Source organism: Solanum dulcamara, chromosome 2 (assembly GCF_947179165.1).
Source record: "Solanum dulcamara chromosome 2, daSolDulc1.2, whole genome shotgun sequence".
Lineage (NCBI taxonomy): Eukaryota > Viridiplantae > Streptophyta > Magnoliopsida > Solanales > Solanaceae > Solanum > Solanum dulcamara.
In genome coordinates, this window is record NC_077238.1 from 51,873,622 (window position 1) to 51,881,185 (window position 7,564).

Genomic DNA, 7,564 nt, shown 5'->3' on the forward strand with positions numbered 1-7,564 from the left:
GTATACGCCCAGTCCATTAGATACTGACGAGTCACCCAGGGTATATTCCATAAATGAGGTCCAGTAGATGGAATTCTATGAGGAAAATCCTACCACCATCCTGGATCGGCAAACTGGAAGATTGTAGACTAAAGACGTATCTTCCGTCAAGTTACGGTGGAAAAACCAAAACCAGAAAGAGGATGATCGGGGAACTGAAGAGAACATGGAATACAAGTATTTGCACCTGTAACCGATGTCTACAGGTAACTCCAACTCTTGAGCACTCGTATGTTAATAATATAGATGGGAATATATGTGATAGCATAAAGGAAAGGAACCCCTCTATAATTTATATAAAGTCTTACAGAAGGTTGCATTTAACATTCGGGGATGAATGTTCTAAAGCGGGGAAGGATGTTACACCCCACATCATTGAACTCAGAATGTCCCTTAAGTTACTTAGAAGCTAGCATGTGAGCCACTTAAGTTACGACACTATCAAACGGCTCTAAGGAAGGGAGAATGTGATACCCCATACTAGAGAAGGTTGGAGATGAAATCATCAGAGTCCGGAAGGAATTGGAGGCCATGTAATGGGTCGTAGGACTCGATTTATCTACGTAAGCTACTAACTTGGAAGTCTTACATACTTAACCTATTGGAGTACATACCAAGCTTGGGTAGCATGGGTTACATAGGCTCTTAAAATAAGACGAGATTACGAACCTACGAGAGGGAGCAAAAACTAGTTTCCGAACTTACGAAAGTGAAGCAAGCAGGTGACTCACCTACTTGGGATGGACCCCACTGCCACATGGCAGCATGTCATTGGCCGAATAAGTTGAGGTGGCACCCTAGGAGGCTGCCACGTGTCACCCTAGGAGGCTGCCACGTGTCACCCTAGGGGACTGACACATGTCACCTTCTAAAGAGGTGAATATATATGTGTTAAGTGACTCTTAGTCACATTGTTTCATCCAAATCTACAGCCAAAAGAAAGGAAAAAAACGTGAAGAACACAAGGAACAAGGCAGCCACAATTTTGAGGAATTAAAGGTAAGTTCTTCAATTTTTCCTCTGTGAATTAATTATCTACGGTGTTCCTAAATTATGTGGAGGTGTATATATGTATATTACAATGCCTACGGAACCATGGTTGCAGTTTACACTTGGAAAGAAATAAGAGAAAGTTGAAGGAGAAAATGTTAAGAACGAATTAACAAACCCTTTTTTGGAAGGGACTGTCGTTAGTAATATTAGTATAACTTCTTGTGTACAGATTCGTTTCGAGTGATTTAATATGTTTTGGAAAGGTATTTCATGGGTATATAACTTTAATTCAGACTCCAAACTCCAGTTTTACTTTTATCAGCTCAAAAAATGGTGATGAAGTGTAGAGGAGGTATTGCTCAGATTTGGGTTTGGAAATTCTACACGGACAGCTGTAAGTATTGTGGTCATTTATTTTTGTACAAAATTGATGTAGGTATGATTAGAAATTTTTTTCCACCCTAATACATATGTCTATAACTTTCATGAAGGACGTAAATCCTGTTTCGCTCCATTACCCCTTCGAAACGAAGCGACAAGGTAAAACAGTAAGCTGTCCAGATTTCACATTTTGGATAGTTTTGGCGAGTTTGACAAGTTTAATGTAAGGTAAGGCCTTTCCTTTTAAATTGGAGTTTATGGTATTGTTATATGGTGTATTACACCCCTTGTATGCTGCTGGAAGTTTAAGAATGTCGTAGAAATGCTCGACGTTCTAAATAAACTAAATTGGAGTCGCTGGAAGTGAATTGTCATCGAAATAAAGTGTCGTTCTTGTGAGTTGCTGCTGCAGGGGTGTGGCTTGTTGTTGCAGGGCCTGAATATGTCCTAATGTGGGTTAGGGTGCTGCTGGTATAATCCACATGACCCCTTGTTACGTATAACTAAAGGCGTCACAAAATAAAGGCTAGACGCCCTATTTTGATATCATATTTTTGAATAAGTCGTTTGGAGTTTATGTTTTATATTGTTGGTATGAATTGCTGCAGGTTATTGTTATTGTTTGGCTGTAGGTCTTAGGTACCTAATTGGAAATTTGTATAGGGCACATTACAGGGGAGGTGCTGCCCAATTTTCGTCGACGCCTTAGCGAATAACAAAACTAGTCGGGGAACCAACTAAGGAAATAGATTCCATTGATACTAAGGTGTAACCTAAGATGTTGGAAAGTTAAGAGGGGTTTATATTTATATTAATTTCATGTTGAATAGGTTCAAAGGACGGTGAGGCAAGCAGGATAAGGAATAATTCAGACAAGGTATGTAAAGCTTTCTCGTGGCATGTTTTGGTATAAGCACATACAGTATCTTTCTTTCCTTTTGGCAAGTCTTAGCCTTAAGTGAATTGTATGTGGAATGTGGGAATAATTCCATTCCCTGAACTCCAAGTATGCCTACTAATGCCCATCCACTGTTTGATAATGGAACCCCTATAAAGATTGAGTATTGCCTGTTAAGGCTTCTACGTGTTAAATAGTAGTTTATGAAAAGCTATCTCTCCTTTCTCTTGCTATGTACTTGGCATGAAAATGATGTTATGATGCCAGGTTTGTTCACCGAGCCCTAGAATGGGACGGGTACGAAATATCCACATAAAGGAAAGTACAGACTATATATAGTTTATTCCCTTTCTTCTTCTGGCATGTCTTAGTTGTATGTTTAACATGATATGAGTTCCGGGGTAACTCCATTCTTAGCATCTCTTATTTACGTCTGAATATCGGACTTTTATAATAATCGAACTATTTCCCTCGAAACTTTTATATGTTAAAAAGGTAACAAATGTACAGGCTCCAAGTCTTACAGACTATTTGTTAACAAATGTTTCTGGTTCCATAAGCAATTTGGCTTTACTTTAGTACATGTGTAGGAGCCCCGAGATTATAATTGATATTGCCCATAAAGGCATTTAGAAGTTACTCGAGATGACTACACTACTACTCGAGTCCTCCGAGAAAATTTTAATCTTCTTATATGGTCAAGTCTCTAATAATGATTTAAATTGCATATAGTTACTCACTACTCTACTCGTGTATATTGTAACACTTCTTTCCCTGAGTCCCGGGCCAGGATATGTTCTTGTGCACAGTTCACTACATTATTCCCTGAGTCCCTCAATAGAGGGCCAGGATACGTGTATAGATATATGATGATGTGTTGTAATAAGGTGGTGATGGCACTGGGGCCATGATGGTTTTACAGAGATAATTCACTGGACCCCCAAAAGGGCCGGCTATATGATATGACTCGAACATGCATATTTTTGTAATTCACGAAGTACAGGTACAGGTTTCTGAATTGATATCTTATCCCCTGTTTTTGTATCTCAGATATGCTTGCAGTTGTATTATATTATGTTTTACATACTCAGTACATATATCGTACTAACCCTCTTTCTCGGGGGGCTGCGTTCATGCCCGCAGGTACATATACAGATTTTGGGAGTCCGTCAGCTTAGGATTCCATGCAGCTCAGTTGGAAGAGGCTCCATTGTATCAGGGCCTAGCTTTTGGTACTGTCCACAGATGTATAAAAAATATTTCGTCCATTCAAGGGTACGGCGGGGGCCTTGTCCCACCATATGTTGTTATTTATATGTTTAGAGGTCTGCAGACATGTATATGTGGGTTGTATATGACAGTTTGATTCAGCTGGGGCTATATGATATATTGTACATGTTGTTATATTATGGCAGCCTTGTCGGCTTGCATGCCCTGTCATATTGTGATACAAACAAAAAGGGCTACAAGTATATGCAAATGTTATTGCCCAATGGGGATCTGTTACATGTATTGTTTTATTTACAGTTCAATGTGACCACACTTGATAGATATGTGTACGGGGGGTCCAGGTCGGACTCCAGTCGCGACCTACGGGGTTGGGTCGTGACACGTACATCTCGATTCATGAATACAACAAGCACATGCCGAGGAACGATGGCACAATCCACATATCATATGATAATGTCGAGGTACGATAGCCTGATCCATATATTACATGATGATGCCAAGGTACGATGGCCTAATCCGTATAATGCATAATAATGCCGAGGTACGACAGCCCAATCCATATAATGCATAACCTATTGTGGAACGTACGACCCGATCCTTGCATAGTAAAATATGCCGAGGTACGTTCGGCCCAATCCATATATATATCATAATGTATATACGTGCACGCAAAACTCTGTCACATATCACTTTTCACTTAGATCTAAGACATGCCCAAAAGAAAGAACAGATAGGCTTTACATACTTATACCAAAACATGCCAAAAGAAGGAATAGCTTTACATACCTTTTACGGATTAATATTTACCGCATTCGTCTTGTCGTCCTCTGAACCTATTTAACACAAAATCAATATGAATGTCAACAACCCTAGACTTTTCAGCATCCTAAGTTATACGTGAGTATTCATAGAACTCCTTTCCTCGCTCGCTTCCTCGACTAGTTCTTTGATTAGCTAGAAAGTTAATGGAAATCGGGCAGCACCTCCCCTATAATATGCCCTATCCAAATTTCCAATTACACTCCTAATAACTACAGCCAACTAACAACAACAACCTGCAGAACATATATAAGAAATTCACTTCAACATTACATAATACAAATTCCAAGCGACTCGCTCAAAGCTACGATATTAAAATAGGGTTTTTAGTTTCTAGTTCGTAAAACCTTTAACCGTACGAAGCGGAGTATCATGTGGCTTCCACAAAAAGCTTCCCCACCTATTTTAGAATACTTTTAGGCCCTGCAACACATCACCACGCACTTGCATCCACACACCATAAGCAAAACACCTTGCTTCGACTACAATTTAACTATATCAACTCCAATTTGGTTTGTTTCGAACGTCAAGCATATTTATGGAATTTACCTATTTACATACACTTACAAAACGTCTAATACACTTCATAACCACACCATAAACTCCAAATTGGAAGGAAAACCCTCACCTTAACCTAAACTCATCAAACTCGCCAAAATTATCAAAACGTGAATTCTGGACAGCCTACTATCTTGTACTGTCGGTTAGTTTTGAAGGGGTAATTGAGGGAAATAGGATTTGTGTCCTCAATGAAAGTTATAGAAATGTGTCTTTGGGTCACATAAAATTTCGAATTAACCTACAACAATTTTGTACAAAACGATATGCCCAAAATACCAACAGCAGTCCTTGTAGAATTTCTAAAATAAAATCTAGGCAGCAGCTCCCCCATGGTTCACCACCCTTTTTCGAGCAGATAAAAGCAAAACTGGGTTTTAGAGGCTAAATGAACATTATAGACCTATGAAATATATTTTCAAAACATCTTGAATCATGTGAAACAAAGCCTTACACAAGAAGTTATACTTGCTTTACTAACAGCGGTATTATTCAAAAACGGGTCTGTTAACAGCGGTATCATTCAAAAATGTGATGAATTAGTCATCACTTAACATATATATCCCCTTTTGGAAGTTGACATGTGTCATCCTCTAAGGGTGACATGTGTCACAACCTTAGGAAGTCATATCACCTCATGCAACCAATCACATGCTACCACGTGGTGATGTGGGACCCACCTCAAGTAGGTATATCACCTACTGAGTCAAAGTAGGTGCATCACCTACTTAGTCAAAGTAGGTGCATCACCTACGTAGTCAAAGTAGGTGCATCACCTACTTAGTCAAAGTAGGTGCATCACTTGCTTGCTTCCGAGTCGGTGCTACGCCTCCTTCCGCCTCTCCCATGGGTTTGTAATCTCGTCTTACTTTAGGAGCCTATGTAATACTTGCTACGTAAGCTCAATATGTACCCCAGTGGATTAGTTATGTAAGTCATCCAAGTTGGTACCTTACGTAGGTAAGTTGAATCCTACGACTTGTTATTTTGGCCTCCAACTCGTTTCAAATTCTTATAGACCTATTTCCAACCTTCACTATTATGGGGCATCACGTCTTCCCTTCCTTAGAGTTATTTAGACATGTTATAGATAATCTGGGTCATGGGATAACTTTCAAGAAGCTTAAGAAGATGTTACGAAGCATAAATGTACGGGGTATAACAATATTAGTTTATAGTTCTCCACCGACTAATTGGGGAAAGAGCTTCGGATAGAATCACCTCAAAGAGATGTTAGGAACTGAATGTGAGTGCGAATTAAAAAGGGGATATATAAGTATGAATTGAATGGTGTAATACAATTATAAAGGGATAAAGTAGGACCACTAGGAAGACGCACTTAGTATACATTGACTAAGTTAAAAGCCTGCGTTGAGTACGCAGTAAGAGCATGGAGCTTAAGATACAAAGAAATGACGCATGTACACAACGTCGCCCCAAAAATAATGGAACCCTTAAGGGATGAGGATGGAAAACTTAAGGAATAATTGGTGTAACCTACATTCACCCCAAATAATAAAGGATATAGGTTGGGGTAAAGCTACTATTTCAACAGAACCTTGAACAGTTATTGTCAGAATACTAGCACCGCCTAATTGAAATTGGAACTACTATAGGTACTTGTTAAATTTTGATAAAGATAAGTAAAATGTGGCCTTGGATGAGTTATTCGATGAGTCCCCTTACTTAAGTACAGGTTAATAGAGGAGATGTCATACTATGTATGGAAAGGTTCTAGTCGCTTTATGATTTAGACAAGGTTCTGTACGTGGATAATCAGGTTATAAAATATACGAAAAAATGGGGACATGATGCAGTACTAAGTAGACTGAGAAAGGAAACCGAAGGAATTTGAGACTGGACCTAGAGAGATAAAGCAAGGTATAAGTAGGTAAACGTATAACTACCCTTTAAAGGGGAAAGTAAGTGAGAGGACTACTAGTGTAAGATTGAGGCAATTGATGGGGAAACATAATAAGATCCCTTACTGAACCAAGCTAGAAAGATCTGAAAGCCACTAGTAATTTGGTAGAAGTCAGAATAGTGTGTAAGACAGCATTAAGAAGTTTTGATGAGACCCTGAACGGTATAACACTAGAAGGTGGACATGTATAAAAGAAAATGAATATACCAATGAAAGGATATCGAATAATTCAAGGGACACTACGAAGAATAATGACAACATGCTAGATCAAAAGCCACATATTGGCTGTAGAGGTGGTCGCAAATGATATTATGATAGATAAATAACCAAGGAAAAGAAATAGCAAGACTCCTATGGTAGGAGATAAGATTAGCTAGGAGTAAATAAAGAAATAGAAAGAAGTGAGACAAGGTATTTCTTGCACTCTCTCTTATTCTCGTAAAGGTAAAGAATGACACGAGAATGTGTCAAAAAGGTTACAAGCGGGGGTAAGGAAAAATTATGAAATGGTTTAAATAAGACGGACAGGACTAACTGGTTACTATAGGATTGGCAAGCTTATATATCAAATTCCTTTAAAACTATGCCAACTAAGGATAGACAGAACTCAAAGTGGATCTAAAAGTCACTATATGAATGAAATTTAGCGTTATTTAGTAGCCAACCCTAACGACTGGGTGCATATAAAAAAGGGTGAATACAAGAGGAGGAGTTAAACCAAA